The 19,124-nt window shown below is 48.3% G+C and overlaps 1 long non-coding RNA gene across 1 annotated transcript; it reads left to right on the forward strand.

Moving 5' to 3' along the window:
• The first annotated feature begins 4,664 nt into the window (after positions 1-4,664).
• Positions 4,665-18,185, forward strand: LOC116975793. The gene is made up of 3 exons (XR_004412779.1): positions 4,665-4,740; positions 5,759-5,763; positions 18,171-18,185. It is a non-coding gene; the product is annotated as an uncharacterized LOC116975793 (long non-coding RNA).
• The last annotated feature ends 939 nt before the right edge of the window (positions 18,186-19,124 follow it).

The following is a 19,124-nucleotide window of genomic DNA, read 5'->3' on the forward strand; positions in this document are numbered from 1 at the left end:
CCCCCTTATCCTTAAACTGTGACCCCTTGTTCTGGACTTCCCCAATGACGACGTGAAGGGGAATGTGGATTAAAACTAGCGTCTAGTTTAGAGATCCAGCACGGAATCAGGCCCTTCGGCCCACCGAGCCCGCGGTCCCCGCACACTAACTAACACTACACACACTCTGGACAATGTTATATTTATATTAACCTGCAAACCTGCACGTCTTTGGAGTGTGGGAGGAAATCTGAGCCACGGGGAGAACTTGCAAACTCCGTACAGACAGCGCCCGTAGTCAGGATGGAACCCGGGTCTCCGGCGCCGTGAGGCAGCGACTCTACCCGCTGCGCCACCGTGACAGTGAGGAGATTATGGGGTGAACATCACTGAACAATACTTCTGTGCAAGAAGGGTCTCGACCCGAAACGTCACCTATCCATGTTCTCCACAGATGCTGCCTGACCCGCTGAGTTACTCCAGCACTCTGTGAAACGTCACCTATCCATGTTCTCCACAGATGCTGCCTGACCCGCTGAGTTACTCCAGGGTTTACAATGCACGGTATCTGGGTTCGCGGTTGCCTTCAAAATTACCAAGTCAAATGATTTTTGAAAAGTAATCGGATAACCACAATAAATAGCGCGTGTCGACTAGATAATCCCTTCGATAAGAATATTTTAAAAAAAACACTGTGTCGGAAGGAACTGCAGATGCTGGTTTAAACCGGAGATAGACACGAAGTGCTGGAGAAACTCAGCGGGTGCAGCAGCATCTATGGAGCGAAGGAAATAGGTAACGTTTCGGGCCGAAACCCAAGGGTTTCGGCCCGAAACGTTGCCTATTTCCCCTTGTGTTTCGTCCCGAAACGTTACCTATCTCCTTCGCTCCATAGATGCTGCTGCACCCGCTGAGTTTCTCCAGCATTTTTGTCTACCTTATATATATGTGTGTGTGTGTGTGTGTGTGTGTGAGTGTGTGTGTTTGTGCTTGTGTGTGTGTGTGTGTGTGTGTGTGTGAGTGTGTGTGTGTGTGTGTGTGAGTGTGTGTGTGTGAGTGTGTGTGTTTGTGTGTGAGTGTGTGTGTGTGTGTGTGTGTGTGAGTGTGTGTGTTTGTGTGTGAGTGTGTGTGTGTGTGTGTGTGTGTGTGTGTGTGTGTGTGTGTGTGAGTGTGTGTTTGTGTGTGTGTGTGTGTGTGTGTGTGTGTGTGTGTGTGTACGTCTTCTTCAGAACGCTGGTCAAATAGGTATTCAAAAGAAAAAAATTCTTCTAATTTTAAGGACACGACCGAACTGAAGCTGGAGGAATTATTTTGCAAGTGAAACGGGGGGTCCCGATTTTAACTCAGATCAAATCTCTGCAAATATAAAATAAAACGGAGAGAAACTGTTTTCTGGAGGGAAAGAATGGGTGAACGTTTTCGGGTCGAGACCTTTCTCCAAGTCTTTGGAGTGTGGGAGGAAACCCGAGCATCCGGAGAAAACCCACGCGGCCACAGGGAGAACGTCTTCAGGTCTCGACCCGAAACGCCACCAGTCCCTTCTCTCCAGAAATGCTGCCTGTCCCGCTGAGAGTTTGACTCCGGTGTTTTGTGTGTGTCTATCTTCGGTGTAAACCGGCATCTGCTGTTCCTCCCTGCACATTGTGTAAAGTGAAACAAGCTCCTTGGTTTAAACTCTGATCAAATGTTTGCTGATAGAAAATGCAAACGGAGAGAGCAGGTGACATATTTTTCACGCAAAACATATTCAAGCGTCACGAAATGATACCTAAACATGGACTGAGAAAGAGACTTGTGATTGTCTCTTTCTCAGTCTGAAGAAGGGTTTCGGCCCGAAACGTCGCCTATTTCCTTCGCTCCATAGATGCTGCTGCACCCGCTGAGTTTCTCCAGCATTTTTGTCTACCTTCGATCTTCCAGCATCTGCAGTTCCTTCTTGAACGACTTGTAATTGTCTCTCGCTAGAATTTAGAAATTTGAGGGGGGATCTTATAGAAACTTACAACATTCTTAAGGGGTTGGACAGGCTAGATGCAGGAAGATTGTTCCCGATGTTGGGGAAGTCCAGAACAAGGGGCCACAGTTTAAGGATAAGGGGGAAATCTTTTAGGACTGAGATGAGAAAAACATTTTTCACACAGGGAGTGGTGAATCTCTGGAATTCTCTGTCACAGAAGGTAGTTGAGGCCAGTTCATTGGCTATATTTAAGAGGGAGTTAGATGTGGCCCTTGTGGCTAAAGGGATCAGGGGGTATGGAGAGAAGGCAGGTACAGGATACTGAGCTGGATGATCAGCCATGATCATATTGAATGGCGGTGCAGGCTCGAAGGGCTGAATGGCCTATTCCTGCACCTATTGTCTATGTTTCTATGTTTCTATGTGTCTATGTTTCTATGTGTCTATGTTTCTATGTGTCTATGTTTCTATGCTTAGCCCTGTCCTAAGCCTGGTCCATTTGCCCACAGACTGTCTAGCCTACATACACCAAATGCGTGTTAAGCCTTCCATTATGAAAGCCGTGCACCATTAAAGGAATGTTTTCTGGACAAAAAATAGAGATGAGGCAAGTAACATCGAAACGTCGAAACATAGACAATAGGTGCAGGAGGAGGCCATTCGGCCCTTCGAGCCTGCACCGCCATTCAATATGATCAAATGTAGTCGGAGATTGTCAGACTGGTCGGTGAACTGGGAAGGAGGGAAGGTCATACGGGATAGGAGTAGAATTAGGCCATTCGGTCCATCGAGTATTTCACCATTCAAGCATGGCTGATCTATCTCTCCCTCCTAATCCCATTCTCCTGCCTTCTCCCCATAACCAGTGGCACCTGTGGTAATGAAGAATCTATCTATCTCTCCCTTAAAAAATTATGTGTTGGGGGGTGGGGGGGGGGGGGGGGGGGGAGATGGAAAGCCAGGATTACTTGAAATTAGAGAAGTCAATATTCATACCGCTGGGGTGTAAGCTACCCAAGTGAACACCTTAACCTGTTTGAGTATAGAAGGGATATATATATATACAGATATAAGACAATATCACATAACCATATAACCATATAACAATTACAGCACGGAAACAGGCCATCTCGGCCCTACAAGTCCGTGCCGAACACTTTTTTCCCTTAGTCCCACCTGCCTGCACTCATACCATAACCCTCCATTCCCTTCTCATCCATATGCCTATCCAATTTATTTTTAAATGATACCAACGAACCTGCCGCCACCACTTCCACTGGAAGCTCATTCCACACAGCTACCACTCTCTGAGTAAAGAAGTTCCCCCTCATGTTACCCCTAAACTTCTGTCCCTTAATTCTGAAGTCATGTCCTCTTGTTTGAATCTTCCCTATTCTCAAAGGGAAATGCTTGTCCACATCAACTCTGTCTATCCCTCTCATCATTTTAAAGACCTCTATCAAGTCCCCCCTTAACCTTCTGCGCTCCAGAGAATAAAGACCTTACTTATTCAACCTATCTCTGTAACAGTCTTTTCTTTGTTTTTTAACATGTTTAATATAAAATTATAAAAGGACTGGACAAGCTAGATGCAGGAAAAATGTTCCCAATGTTGGGCGAGTCCAGAACCAGGGGCCACACACAGTCTTAGAATAAAGGGGAGGTCAGTTAAGACTGAGGTGAGAAAAAACTTTTACACCCAGAGAGTTGTGAGTTTGTGGAATTCCCTGCCACAGAGGGCAGTGGAGGCCAAATCACTGGATGGATTTAAGAGAGAGTTAGATAGAGTTCTAGGGGCTAGTGGAGTCAAGGGATATGGGGAGAAGGCAGGCACGGGTTATTGATAGGGGACGATCAGCCATGATCACAATGAATGGCGGTGCTGGCTCGAAGGGCCGAATGGTCTCCTCCTGCACCTATTGTCTATGTTTAATCTCTCCCTTTATTTGTTGTCTGTGTGAGCCCACTTTAGTAATGAAGAATAATGGCCCAAATAAATTAACACCACCAGGCATATCACAATTTAATTTAGATTCATATTACACATTAAATCTCCTTTTTTCCCCCCCAAGAAGTAACTTGACACAGAGAGACAGATATTTTTTTTCCCCAACTTAGATAGCTTAGAAAAGATTGCTTTTATTTCAATGAATGGAGGAAAGATGTTTAGCTGGGCAGCCTGATGTTAATCACATTTACACCTTAGATCTTTATTCTTTGGAGCGCAGAAGGTTAAGGGGGGACTTGATAGAGGTCTTTAAAATGATGAGAGGGATAGACAGAGTTGACGTGGATAAGCTTTTTCCATTGAGAGTAGGGAAGATTCAAACAAGAGGACATGATTTGAGAATTAAGGGACAGAAGTTTAGGGGGTAACATGAGGGGGAACTTCTTTACTCAGAGAGTGGTAGCTGTGTGGAATGAGCTTCCAGTGAAGGTGGTGGAGGCAGGTTCGATTTTATCATTTAAAAATAAATTGGATAGGTATATGGACGGGAAAGGAATGGAGGGTTATGGTCTGAGTGCAGGTAGATGGGACTAGGTGAGAGGAAGTGTTCGGCACGGACTAGAAGGCCTGTTTCCGTGCTGTAATTGTTATATGGTTATATATGGTTAAACATGTTAAACAAAACTGTAGCCAAATGATAACTATTCCAAACATTTGTTGGATTATTGGGGTGGGAGATTGCAACATTCACGTGGTCCACCCCGGTTCGACTAATGCAATTAACCCGACATGCACAAACAAAAAATCAAATAGAACAAGTTGTCTTACAACTTTAGGCCGTGCACGCCACACACAAGTTGAATTATCTACGTTACGGAGGGTGAAGTCTAATATTATTCCATTCTGAAAAGGATTTAATTAATTCATGCTTTTCTATTTGTGGACATGGGTTTTGGGGGAGTCCAGAACCAGGGGCCACAGTTTAAGAATAAGGAGTAAGCCATTTAGAACGGAGACGAGGAAACACTTTTTCTCACAGAGAGTGGTGAGTCTGTGGAATTCTCTGCCTCAGAGGGCGGTGGAGGCCGGTTCTCTGGATACTTTCAAGAGAGAGCTAGATAGGGCTCTTAAAGATAGCGGAGTCAGGGGATATGGGGAGAAGGCAGGAACGGGGTACTGATTGTGGATTATCAGCCATGATCACATTGAATGGCGGTGCTGGCTCGAAGGGTCGAATGGCCTACTACTGCACCTATTGTCTATTGTCTGTTTAGGTTCAGGTTCATTATTGTCACCTGTAGCGAGGTACAGTGAACAGCTTTGTTCCGCGTGCTGTCCAAACAGATCAGATAACACTACACATAAATACAATCAGGTCAAACTCCAGTCCAATAGGTGGAGCAAAGGGGAAGATACAGAGTGCAGAATATAGTTCTCAGCATTGTAGCGCATCAGTTCCACAGACAAAGTCCAATGTCCACAATGGGGTAGAGGTGAATCGGACAGCACCCTAGCTTATGGAAGGAATGTTCAGAAGCCTGTTTACAGTATTTAACAGTATAGATAACACTAATACATTATGTTTCAGTCAGACTGTAATCTCTTTTAAGTCATTATATTATTTATTTTCCTCTCAATGCAGGTGAAAATGTCATGAGCAGGTTACAATAAGCTCAGGGCTAGGTCATAGACATACCTGTCTGAATGTTTCTTAAATGTTGTGATAGTCCCTGCCTCAACCTGACTCTGAAGAAGGGTCTTGATCCATCGCGTCACCCATTCCATCTCTCCAGTGATGCTGCCTGTCCCGCTGAGTTACTCCAGCATTTTGTGTCTATCTTTGACTAGAAGGCAGAAGGCAGGGGAGAAGGCAGGAACAGTATACGGGGATGATCAGCCATGATCACATTGAATGGCGGTGCTGGCTCGAAGGGCCGAATGGCCTACTCCTGCACCTATTGTCTGTTGTCTATTATCACAGCGTAGCCACTGGCTTCCTGATGGCGACCATCTTCTTTGGTCAGCTCCATGTTGACTAACGGACCTTTCAACTGGTAGCAGGAGTAAGTATGTACAGATGTGGACAGCAATTCGTTCTTCCCCCGCACAATTAAAGCATGGAATAGTCTTCACCCTACTATAGTTACCCAACCAGATACAACTACATTTACGGTAGCTCTTTCTTCCCAATAACCCTTTCTAGCTTAAGTCCTCCCTTCACCACCTCCAGTTTAAATTCCATTTGGAATATTTTGGAGGACCAAGAAACCAAGAACCAAGAACCAAGTATCTGTACAGATCAGCACTCAGCTGCAATATGATTCAGGGGGTTTACAAAACTAGTTCCCAATAATACGACTGCCCCCTGTAAAGACTCCATCCCCTACTCTCAATTCCTCCGCCTACGCCGCATCTGTTCCCAGGATGAGACGTTCCACACCAGGGCATCGGAAATGTCCTCGCTCTTCAGGGAACGGGGATTCCCCTCCTCCACCATAGATGAGGCTCGCACCAGGGTCTCTTCCATACCCCGCAACACTGCTCTCTCTCCCCATCCCCGCACTCGCAACAAGGGCAGAGCCCCCCCTAGTCCTCACCTTTCACCCCACCAGCCGGCAAATACAGCACATAATCCTCCGCCATTTCCGCCACCTCCAACGTGACCCCACCACTCGCCACATCTTCCCATCTCCCCCTATGTCTGCCTTCCGCAAAGACCGCTCCCTCCGCAACTTTCTCGTCAATTCTTTCCTTCCCTCCCGTACCACCCCCTCCCCGGGCACTTTCCGTTGCAACCGCAAGAAATGCAACACCTGTCCCTTCACCTCCCCCCTCGACTCTATTCAAGGACCCAAACAGTCGTTCCAGGTGCGACAAAGGTTCACCTGTATCTCCTCCAACCTCATCTACTGCATCCGCTGCTCTAGATGTCAGCTGATTTACATCGGGGAGACTAGCGTAGGTTGGGCGATCGTTTCGCCGAACACCTCCGCTCAGTCCGCAATAACCTACCTGAACTCCCGGTGGCTCAGCACTTCAACTCCCCCTCCCATTCCCAATCCGACCTCTCTGTCCTGGGTCTCCTCCATTGCCAGAGTGAGCAACACCGGAAATTGGAGGAACAGCACCTCATATTCCGCCTGGGTTGCTTGCGTCCGGTTGGCATGAACGTTGAATTCTCCCAGTTTTGCTAGCCCTTGCTGTCTCCTCCCCTTCCTTAACCCTCGAGCTGTCTCCTCCCATCCACCCACCCTCGGGCTCCTCCTCCTCCCTTTTTCCTTCCTTCTCCCCCCCACCCCCATCAGTCTGAAGAAGGGTTTCGTCCCGAAACGTCGCCTATTTCCTTCGCTCCATAGATGCTGCTGCACCCGCTGAGTTTCTCCAGCACTTTTGTGTACAGGTACCTCCCAATAATACGATCTGTTAATTCTGTGAAACCTGAAACCGTTTGGCCCACTGTAAGGTAGTATCACCAGCAGTACCACTACACCAGTTGTCTGATATTTGAGACCTATCTCTCAAATGCCTGCATAAACTAATTAAGACAACCTTGTTGGTTAGTTTTGTGTATTATGCCGGTGGAATGAAGGGAGCTGGAGCAATGTTGTACATAGGACTGGTGTGTGGAGGTCCTAACAAGGTCACGCAGTGGTTAATGCAGAAGAAGCGTATTCACTAGGTTGGCACGGTGGCGCAGTGGGTAGAGCTGCTGCCTCACGGCGCCGGAGACCCGGGTTCCATCCCGACTACTGGTGCTGTCTGTACGGAGTTTGTACCTTCTCCCCGTGACCTGTGTGGGTTTTCTCCGGGTGCTCCAGTTTCCTCCCACACTCCAAAGACGTACAGGTTTGTAGGTTAGACAACACCCGTAGTAAGGTTCGAACCCGGGTCTATGGCGCTGCAAGCGCTCTTTTTTAGGGGAGAAGGCAGGAACGGGGTACTGATTGGGGATGATCAGCCATGATCGCATTGAATGGCGGTGCTGGCTCGAAGGGCCAAATGGCCTGCTCCTGCACCTATTGTCTATTGTCCATTGTAAGGCAGCAACTCTACCACTGTGCCATCGTGCCACCCAAGATAAGCACAGCATTTGTCAGGGGTTACGGGGAGATGGCAGGAGAATGGGGTGAAGAGGGAGAGATAGATCAGCCATGATTGAATGGCGGAGTAGACTTGATGGGCCGAATGGCCTGAATCCGCTCCTATCGCTTATGAGCATAGCCCAGATATGAATAACATCCCACAATTTTTGTATTGGTAGCTTTATTATTGATCTCAGATTGTAATCTATTGATTACTGCTCCTGCCTGTTCTATAAACTGGTGCCAGTATGTGTAGTTTGATTTGTCATTGAGCTGAGAGAGTATATTTAGAAAACATTCTATTTAAATTCTAATTTTGGTTTTGAATTCACTCTTAAAAATTGGAGCCAGGCCATGCTTAACATAAATATCGTTTGACTGGCCAGATTACATACAAGGGTTTGCAAAATGCAGAATGAGGTGGAAAAAAGTGTTGAAAGAAACTGATAATATCACGGCTGACTGGGATAATGAAATCACTGACGAGACTGCAGCGTGAAGCAAGTCTGTACGGTGGCAAATACATACACAGGGCATTGCTGATAGAGTAACGAAACTCACACGTCAAAGTCAAAGTCAACTTTATTCGTCACAGGCACCAACGAAGGTGCAGTGAGATGAATTTGCCAGCAGCGATACACTTAAAAAGAACACACAATACACAATAAGATTTAACACAAACATCCACCACAGCATTCTTCACTGTGGTGAAAGGCAACAAAGTTCAGTCAGTCCTCCTCCTTTGTTCACCCGTGGTCAGGGTCATGAACCCTCCGTAGTCGTCACTATGGACTGCCCGATGTACGGGCCCTCTCGTCGGGATGATCCAAACTCTGACGTCGGGACGGTCGAACACACTCCGTGGCTTGGAGGTCCCGAATAGCATTAGTCTGACACTTACAAAGCACAAAGGTCGCTTTTTCTAGGTAGTTACCTTAATCCCATCGGTAGTTTCAGTTTAGTTTATTGTCACGTGTACCGAGGTACAGTGAAAAGCTTTTTGTTGCGTGCTAACCAGTCAGCGGAAAGACAATACATGATTACAATCGATCCTGAGCCTGAAGAAGGGTCTCGACCTGAAGTGTCACCCATTCCTTCTCTCCAGAGATGCTGCCTGTCCCGCTGAGTTACTCCAGCATTCTGTGTCTATTACAATCAAGCCGTCCGCAGTGTAAAGATACAGGATAAAGGGAATACTGTGTAGTGCAGGATAAAGTGCAGAAAAGTCCGATTAAAGATAGTCCGAGGGTCTCCAATGAGGTAGATGGGAGGTCAGGCCCTCTCTCTGGTTGTGGTAGGATGGTTCAGTTGCCTGATAACAGCTGGGAAGAAACTGTCCCTGAATCTGGAGGTGTGCGTTTTCACACTTCTGTACCTCTTGCCCGATGGGAGAGGGGAGAAGAGGGAGTGACCGGGGGTGCGACTGGTCCTTGATGATGCTGCTGGCCTTGCCGAGGCAGCGTGCGGTGTAGATGGAGTCAGTGGAAGGGAGGTTAGTTTGTGTGATGTGATGGTCTGGGCTGCGCCCACAATTCTACAATTTCTTGCGGGTCTTGGATGGAGCTGTTCCCAAACCGAGCTGTGATGCATCCCGACAAGATGCTTTATAGGTCGCATCTGTTGAACATACATGAGTACAATAGATCCTCTTCTGGAACTGCACGCAGAGAGTCCCCATATCTAACTCTCTCTTAAATCAATCCAGTGACTTGGCCTCCACTGCCCTCTGTGGCAGGGAATTCCACAAATTCACAACTCTCTGGGTGAAAAAGTTTTTTCTCACCTCAGTCTTAAACGGCCTCCCCTTTACTCTACGATGAAGGCAGGGGTTGGGTGACTCTGGCTATGCGAGGTGGGTGGGTGCCACCACCCTGGATGGAGATGAGGTCACGCAGCTAGCCAGCAACGCGGGGAGGGAGGGAACAGGAAATTGGCAAGGAACAAAGGACTAAAAGACCAAAAATATATATAATTCACCGCAGACATTACATTCTAACCACAGGATCATTGTTTGAGAGAACACAAGGAACAAATGATTCACTACACATTCAGCAACAAACCCTCTTGTCCTCCTCAAAGTAAATTATTTTCCAAGTTCACAAGTTTGGACACGAAGGTTGAGATTGAAATAAGACTGATATTGGGTATTCGCCATAAACCGGCTACGTTCTCAGTACCCCATAACTTTCCGAGAAGTTATGTTTCTTGTCAGAGGTTGTCAGATCCATATTTACTGCTCGTTCCTCTACACAGGGGGCCCTGAAAGTCAGACGGTTTTTCACCCAGCTTTGTGAAAATTTGTCAGATAAAATACTGACACGGCCCCCGTTTGCCAGCACTTACAAAGTTAACGGGTGCCAATAATAACCAGAACACAAACAGAAAGCCCTGTGGAGAATATCAGTTCCCCTGCGAAGCAGTTGCTGTTTTGAAGATGACATTAACTGTTGGAGTGAAGTATGGATGTGGGTTGAACGATACTGGAGTTCAAGGTTGCCGAGGAGGTAGTTAACTCGCACTTTGACAGTTTTCAAAGCTAATCGCTTTTGGTGTGGAATTACCGCCGACCTTCACACATAACAAGGGTTTAACGACCCAACGCCACGAGTCATGGAGTCATACAGCATGGAAACAGGCCCTTCGGCCCTACGCATCCATGCTGGCCAAGATGCTCCATCCAAGCTAGTCCCATTTACCCACGTTAGGACCTTCCCTATTATAGAGTCATAGAGTGATACAGTGTGGAAACAGGCCCTTCGGCCCAACTTGCCCATACCGGCCAACATGTCCCAGCTACACTAGTCACAGTGATACAGTGGGAAACAGGCCCTTCAGCCCCACGCAGCCATGCTGGCCAAGATGCTCCATCACAGCTAGTCCCATTTACCCACGTTAGGACCTTCCCTATCATAGTCATAGAGTGATACAGTGTGGAAACAGGCACAGCGATTAGCATTGAAAACTGTCAAAGTGCGAGTTAACTACCTCCTCTGCAACCTTGAACTCCAGCACCCTCAGGAAGTGCGGTCTCTGCTGGACCTTTTTCATCAGCGCAGAGGTGTTCACGCTCCACGTCAGGTCCTCCTCAATGTGGATTCCCAGGAAGCGGAAATCCGCCACCCTCTCCACACAGTCCCCTCTGATAATTAATGGCACCATGTCCGTTTTATTCTTCCTGAAGTCTATTATTATCTCCTTGGTCTTTAAGGTGTTGAGGAGCAGGTTATTCTCTCCACACCACACTGTCAGCTGCTCCGCCTCATCCCGGTAGGCGTACTCGTCCCCCCCGGAGATGAGTCCCACCACCGTAGTGTCATCCGTTGACAATGGTGTTGCTGTGGTGGGCGGGGGTGCAGTCATGTGTGTAGATGGTGTAGAGCAGGGGGCTCAGCACGCAGCCCTGTGGAGAGCCGATACTGAGGCTGAGGGCCGTGGATGTGTGATGGCCCACTCTGACTCTCTGGCTGCGACCCGACAGGAAGCTATTTATCCACATGCAGGTGGAGTGTGGAAGTCCCAAGTCCCCCAGTTTGTCCCCCAGTTTGTGGGGAAGGATGGTATTAAAAGCAGAGCTGTAGTCCACAAAGAGCATCGGCACATAGCTCCCCGGCTGCTCCAGGTGGGACAGTGCAGCATGGAGAGCTGTGGCTACAGCGTCCTCTGTAGATCTATTCGCTCTGTACGCAAACTGGTGGGGGTCAAAGCTTCGGGGCAGGAGTGATGTGATGTGACCCCGGACCAGTTTTTCAAAACACTTCATCACCACTGGTGTGAGTGCGACTGGCCGGTAGTCGTTGAGGCTGGAGATGTGGGGTTTTTGGGCAAGGGGACTATGGTTGCGGACTTCAGACAGGGTGGAACAGTGGACTGGGCCAGAGACTGGTTGAAAATCCTCGTAAAGACTCCAGCCAGCTGGTCTGCGCAGTCCTTCAGCACGCGTCCAGAGACGCCATCGGGTCCAGTAGCCTTCCTTGGATTGATGGCCCGCAGCGTGCGCCTCACCTCATGCTCCTCTATCTTGAGGGTTAGGCTGCTGTGGACCGTGTGGTGTGATGTGGCTGTCTCTGGTGCCTCCACTTCAAAGTGAGCAAAGAAGAGGTTCAGCTCCTCTGCCAACGAGGCGTCACCTTCAGCAGCTCCAAGGTTGGTCTTGTAGTTGGTGAGATACTGGATCCCCTGCCACACCTGCCTGCTGTTATTACTGTCCAGGTGGTCCTCTATCCTTCCTCCTGTAGTCTGATATTGGCCTCTCTGATGCCTCTCTTCAGGTTAGCTCGGGCCGTGCTGTATAAAGCCCTATCGCCAGACCTAAAAGCGGTGTTCCTCTCTTTTAACAGCCGCTGGACCTCCCGGGTCATCCAGGGCTTCTGGTTGGGGTAGACCCGGATGCGTTTGTCCACTGTGACCGTGTCCATGCAGTTTTTAATGTAACACAGTACACTGTCTGTGAACACCTCCAGGTCCCGGTGTTCAAACACATCCCAGTTGGTCCTGTCGAAGCAGTCCTGCAGCTGCTGAGATGCACCATCAGGCCAGGTTGTGATGGTCTTTGTGATGGTAGGAGCGGTTTTCCTGAGGGGGGCATATGCAGGAATTAAAAGCAGGGACATATGGTCCGACTGACCCAGGTGTGGTAGTGGTCTAGCCCTGTAGCCCAGCTTGATGTTGGAGTAGACCTTGTCCAGTGTGTTAGCTCCTCTTGTAGCACATTTAACATGCTGGTAGAATTTGGGGAGCATTTTCTTCAAGTCCGCGTGATTAAAGTCCCCTGCTATGATGTGAACAGCGTCAGGATATGTGCTCTGCTGGCTGCTAATGCTACCATACAAATGTCCGATAGCCGAGTTAGCATTAGCATCCGGTGGTATGTATACAGCAGTTATCATGACGACAGTAAACTCTCTAGGGAGATAAATGGGCCTGCATTTAACAGTCACATACTCCAGGTCCGGGGAGCAGTGACTGTCTACAATCACTGTGTTAGTACACAAGTTGTTGTTCACGTACACACAGAGCCCTCCTCCTCTGCTCTTACCGGAGTCTCTTGTCCTGTCATGACGCTGTGCGGTGTAACCTGCTACCTGTCCCTTCACCTCCCCCCTCGACTCCATTCAAGGACCCAAGCAGTCGTTCCAGGTGCGACAAAGGTTCACCTGTATCTCCTCCAACCTCATCTACTGCATCCGCTGCTCTAGATGTCAGCTGATTTACATCGGGGAGACCAAGCGTAGGTTGGGCGATCGTTTCGCCGAACACCTCCGCTCAGTCCGCAATAACCTACCTGAACTCCCGGTGGCTCAGCACTTCAACTCCCCCTCCCATTCCCAATCCGACCTCTCTGTCCTGGGTCTCCTCCATTGCCAGAGTGAGCAACAGCGGAAATTGGAGGAACAGCACCTCATATTCCGTCTGGGGACCTTGCGTCCGTATGGCATTAACATTGAATTCTCCCAATTTTGCTAGCCCTTGCTGTCTCCTCCCCTTCCTTAACCCTCTAGCTGTCTCCTCCCACCCTCCCATCCGCCCGCCCTCGGGATCCTCCTCCTCCTCCCCTTTTCCTTCCTTCTCCCCCCCCCCACCACCCATCAGTCTGAAGAAGGGTTTCGGCCCGAAACGTCGCCTATTTCCTTCGCTCCATAGATGCTGCTGCACCCGCTGAGTTTCCCCAGCAATTTTGTGTAGCTCGATAGCAGAGTCCAGAATGAAAGAATGAAGCCAGGTCTCCGTGATCAACAGGATACAGCTGTCCTTCACGGCGTTGTTAGCTGAAGTCTGTAGCCTCAGTTCATCCATCTTGTTAGCGAGGGATCTGGCGTTGGTGAGAAACAGGCTGGGAAGCGGTGGTTTGAGTGGCTGCCTCCGTAGCCTGGCTAGCGCACCGGCCCTGCCGCCTCGCTTTTGCCTTCTCTCTCTGTGCCGTCTTCGCCTCCTCCCCGCGGGGATGGTAATCCACGGAGAGCCGGGGCTCCTCGCTATGTCCGCCGGGATCTTGTATGAGCGGACAAACTCGGCGGCAACCCCACGTTCGCGACCGGCTCCAATCCTAAGAAGATCCTGCCGGCCGTAGACGTTGTTCGACCGGCAGTAAGTACACAGGGCACAAAACAACACGCACACATACACAATAAACACGAAGCACTGACCGGTAGGACATCGAGCCGCCAGAGGGATACAGTGTGGACAACAGGCCCTTCGGCCCAACATGCCCACACTGGCCAACATGTCCCAGCTGCACTAGTCCCCATGCTCCTGCCTTCTCCCCATAAACTCTGACACCCGTACTAATACTGACACAGAATTTAATTGTCATATGTATACTGAAACGGAACAATGAAATTCTTACTTGCAGCACAGTAGGTTTGTAAACAAACAAAAAAAGGTATTCAATAATTTAAAAAACAAAACAAAAAGCCAAAATGCATGTTTGAATGGCGGAGTAGATTTAACGGGCTGAATAACTGATGAACTTAGTGCGACCAGGACAGGTCGTAGTTCATGCATTTGCACCCTGCTGAATTTAAAACTAATTCCACAGTAAAGAGGTTATTCAGTCCATCTGTCATATTCATAGTCATAGAGTGATACAGGCCCTTCAGCACAGCCGGCCAACATGTCCTATCTACACTTGTCCAACCTGCCCCTGCGTTTGGTCCATATCCCTCCAAACCTGTTCTATCCATGTATCTGTCTAAAGGGGCTGTCCCACTGTGACGACCTAATTGGCGAGTTTAGAAGAGTTGAGGAGAGTTTGAAAAAATGTCATGTTGAAGACCTCCTTCGACTATGATGAAGACTAGCTACAACTAGCTACAACTAACTTTGGGAAAATTGGACACCGAATAGTGGAGAGTGAAGACAACCTCCTTCGATCTCCTTCGACCTCCCTTCGACTATGATGAAGACTATCTTCGACTACCCTCGATTACCTACGACTAACATGCCGACTTACTACGACCTACTACAACTAAACCTACGAGTAAAAAATATATCTACTTTTTTCCACAGGACCTTTTTTTACTCGCGGGCATTTTTCAACATGTTGAAAAAAACGCCGCGACCTAGCTGAGGCCTCGAGTACATGGGGACCACTCTCGAGCATGAAGGAGAGTTACAAAGACCTCCTAGGACCTCGTGTCGACCAACCTGCGAGTATGAGTCAAGGGCAAACTCTTCTAAACTCGCCAATTAGGTCGCCACAGTGGGACAGCCCCTTTACTGTTTCTTAAACGTTGGGATAGTCCCTGCCTCAACCACCTCCTCTGGCAGCTTGTTCCATACACCCACCACCCTTTGTGTGAAAAAGTTACCTCTCAGGTTCCTGTTAAATCTTTTCCCCATTACCTTGAACCCATGTCGTCTGGTCCTCGATTCACCTACTCTGGGCAAGAGACTCTGTGCGTCCACCTGATCTATCCCTCCCAGATATTCATGTACCTGTCCATATGCCAATGTTGTTGCAGCACTTGCCTCAACTATTTTTTCTAGCAGATCGTTCCATAGACCCACTATTTTCTGTGTGAAAAAGTTTCCCCTCGGGTTCCTCTTCAATTTCTCCCCTCTCATCTTAAACCAAAGTCCTCTAGTTCTTGATTCCCCCATCCTGGGTAAAAATGAGTTACAAGTGAGATGGAGAGGCTCCCTTTACAGTTTTGGGTTGATATCTTCTCTTCCCATTATTAATTGTGGGCCCCGGTCAGAGTTTAGAGTCTAGAGATACAGCAGGGAATCAGGCCCTTCAGCCCATCCAGTCCGTGCCGACCATCGATCACCCGTTCACACTAGCTCCATCTTATCCCAGTTTCTCATCCACTTCCTCAACCACATACTCTGGAGTTTAGAAGGATGAGAGGGCATCTTATTGAAACATATAAGATTATTAAGGGTTTGGACACACTAGAGGCAGGAAACATGTTCCCGATGTTGGGGGAGTCCAGAACCAGGGGCCACACACAGTTTAAGAATAAGGGGTAAGCCATTTAGAACGGAGACGAGGAAACACTTTTTCACCCAGAGAGTTGTGAGTCTGTGGAATTCTCTGCCTCAGAGGGTGGTGGAGGCCGGTTCTCTGGATACTTTCAAGAGAGACCTAGATAGGGCTCTTAAAGATAGTGGAGTCAGGGGATATGGGGAGAAGGCAGGAACGGGGTACTGATTGTGGATGATCCGCCATGATCACATTGAATGGCGGTGCTGGCTCTAAGGGCCGAATGGCCTCCTCCTGCACCTATTGTCTATTGATACGATACAAAAGAACTTGATCTGCTAACAGTCATTGATGATGGCATGTGTCTTTAAATTTTAGACTGCCCGTTATATTGTGGGTTGGATTTATGACTTATTTTAGGGCGAGTTTGGAGCTAAGTTTCTTGCGTAGAAGCATAGTTTTCAGTTTAGTTTCGGCCCAGCATGGGGAAGGTTTACCCTTTGACCATGCGAAGTGTAACGGAGACACGAGGAGTTTTCTAACATTTAATGCGATAAGCTGGAGTTCGATGAAGATTATAGTGTATGAGTCGGAAGAAGTTTGGATTACCTTATTGCTTTTCATCAACAATAAAGAATTTATTAATCAATTTGAAGATTTATCTGTGAAGAAGCTCTGAAGGCCCCTGATTGAGAGCTTGCATGCGTATGAAGACATTCCTCTTAACCATGCAGTCCAGTTAGCGGATGGAGGGAGTAATCTCTTGAACTATATAAAAATCTGCCACTACATGGGGTACTGATTGGGGAAGATCAGCCATGATCACATTGAATGGCGGTGCTGGCTCGAAGGGCCGAATGGCCTACTCCTGCACCTATTGTCTATTGTCTATTGTCTATTTCCCTACACACTAGGGGAAGTTCACAGAGGGCCGAATAACCTACAAGCCCGCACTGTACGTCTTTGGAGTGTGGGAGGAAACTGGAGCACCCGGAGAAAACCCACGCAGGTCACGGGGAGAACTCTGTGCAAACTCTGCACAGACAGACAGACAGACAGGACAGAACCAGGGTCTCCGGCGCTGTGAGGCAGCAACTCTACCGCTGCGCCACCGTGCCGCCCGACACCAGTTTTTGTCAATACCTTTCCTTCAACATAGCCACACAGGAGCGAAGGAACGAGAATAGAATTGGTTCCTTTCGACTGTCTTTGCCTCTCTATCTCAGGCAATGCATCAGTTCACAATGGGCCTTGAGGCATTTTGCTGCATTCAGAGAGCATGGTGGTGTCACAGCGGTAGAGTTGCTGCCTCACAGCGCCAGAGACCCGAGTTCCATCCCGACTATGGGTGCTGCCTGTATGGAGTTTGCACGTTCTTCCCGTGACCCACGTGGGTTTTCTCCGAGATCTTCGGTTTCCTCCCACACTATAAAGACGTGCAGGTTTGTAGGTTAATTGGCTTGGTGTAAGTGTAAATTGTCCCCAGTGTGTGTGTGTGTGTAGGACAGTGCGCGTATACGGGGTGATCGCTGATCGGCACGGACTAAAGGGCCTGTCCCACTTGCCGATTTTCACGGCCACGTATCAGGTCACCGAAAAATCCGCAGCGTGATGACGTATCGACGCGCTGTGTTTTTTCAAGTGTCGCGACATTTTTTTGTCGCCGCTGGATTTTGAAACGTTCAAAATCTTTGGGCGACACTGATATGACGCCGGCAGTCTCTGAAAAAATCTACGAGTGGGACAGGCCCTTCAGTGTTTCCGCGCTGTATCTCTAAACTAAACTAAACTAAAATATAACGGGTTACCGCATATAAAAAAACACTGCTTTTTTAAAAGCGTAATAGTGTTGCCCTTATGGGTGACAGATAGCTCGTGAATGAGTTCACTAGAAGAACTCTACTGTGCATTAAAGTGGCCGCGGAAAAGTGACAGAAGTAATATCAAAATATATCTTGATTGGGAGAATGGATGCAGAGTGGTTCCTGTTAACCTCCCTGTGACTGGAGTGAACTCAGAGAGATACAGGAGGTTTAACCAACCATCTGAACTCATTGACAAGACGACATTTGTTATAAATTGACATTTATAACAAGAGGAATCGAATATAGGAGCAAAGAGGTCCTTCTGCAGTTGTACAGAGCCCTAGTGAGACCACACCTGGAGTATTGTGAGCAGTTTTGGTCCCCTAATTTGAGGAAGGACATTCTTGCTATTGAGGGAGTGCAGCGTAGGTTTACAAGGTTAATTCCCGGGATGGCGGGACTGTCATATGCTGAGAGAATGGAGCGGCTGGGCTTGTACACTCTGGAGTTTAGAAGGATGAGAGGGTATCTCATTGAAACATATAAGATTGTTAAGGGTTTGGACACACTAGAGGCAGGAAACATGTTCCCGATGTTGGGGGAGTCCAGAACCAGGGGCCACAGTTTAAGAATAAGGAGTAAGCCATTTAGAACGGAGACGAGGAAACACTTTTTCTCACAGAGAGTGGTGAGTCTGTGGAATTCTCTGCCTCAGAGGGCGGTGGAGGCAGGTTCTCTGGATGCTTTCAAGAGAGAGCTAGATAGGGCTCTTAAAGATAGCGGAGTCAGGGGATATGGGGAGAAGGCAGGAACGGGGGTACTGATTGGGGATGATCAGCCATGATCACATTGAATGGCGGTGCTGGCTCGAAGGGCTGAATGGCCTACTCCTGCACCTATTGTCTATTGTCTATTGACGCAGTGATTAGTGTTAATGGGAAAGAAGGGGGGCGGGGATAGGTGGAAAGATAAAATCATCCAATTTCCTCCTTTTGGTGTTGAGTAGGAAACACGGATAATGTTTTGTCATTTGCGGAAGGGATGACATCCTATACAACAGCGTGTGATAATGGAAATAGGACTCCTTCAATCCTGGGCAAATCAGATCTGTAGAAGGGCAGATAGTTTATCTTTACCCCCTCTGCCTGTCTCATCACCCCTGCTACTACTGCCGAACTTTGTATGTTGCAGGAAGGGACTGCAGATGCTGGTTTACACCGAAGATAGACACAAAATGCTGGAGTAACTCAGCGGGACAGGCAGCCTCTCTGGAGGGAAGGAATGGGAGATCCTTCTTCACACTCTCTGTCCTGAGCTTCCTCCATTGTCAGAGTGAGGCCCAGCGCAAATTGAAAGAACAGCAGCTCATATTTCGCTTGGGCAGCTTACATCCCAGCGGTATGAACGTTGACATTGTATGTTCTCGATT

The sequence above is a fragment of the Amblyraja radiata genome, chromosome 8, assembly GCF_010909765.2.
Source record: "Amblyraja radiata isolate CabotCenter1 chromosome 8, sAmbRad1.1.pri, whole genome shotgun sequence".
Lineage (NCBI taxonomy): Eukaryota > Metazoa > Chordata > Chondrichthyes > Rajiformes > Rajidae > Amblyraja > Amblyraja radiata.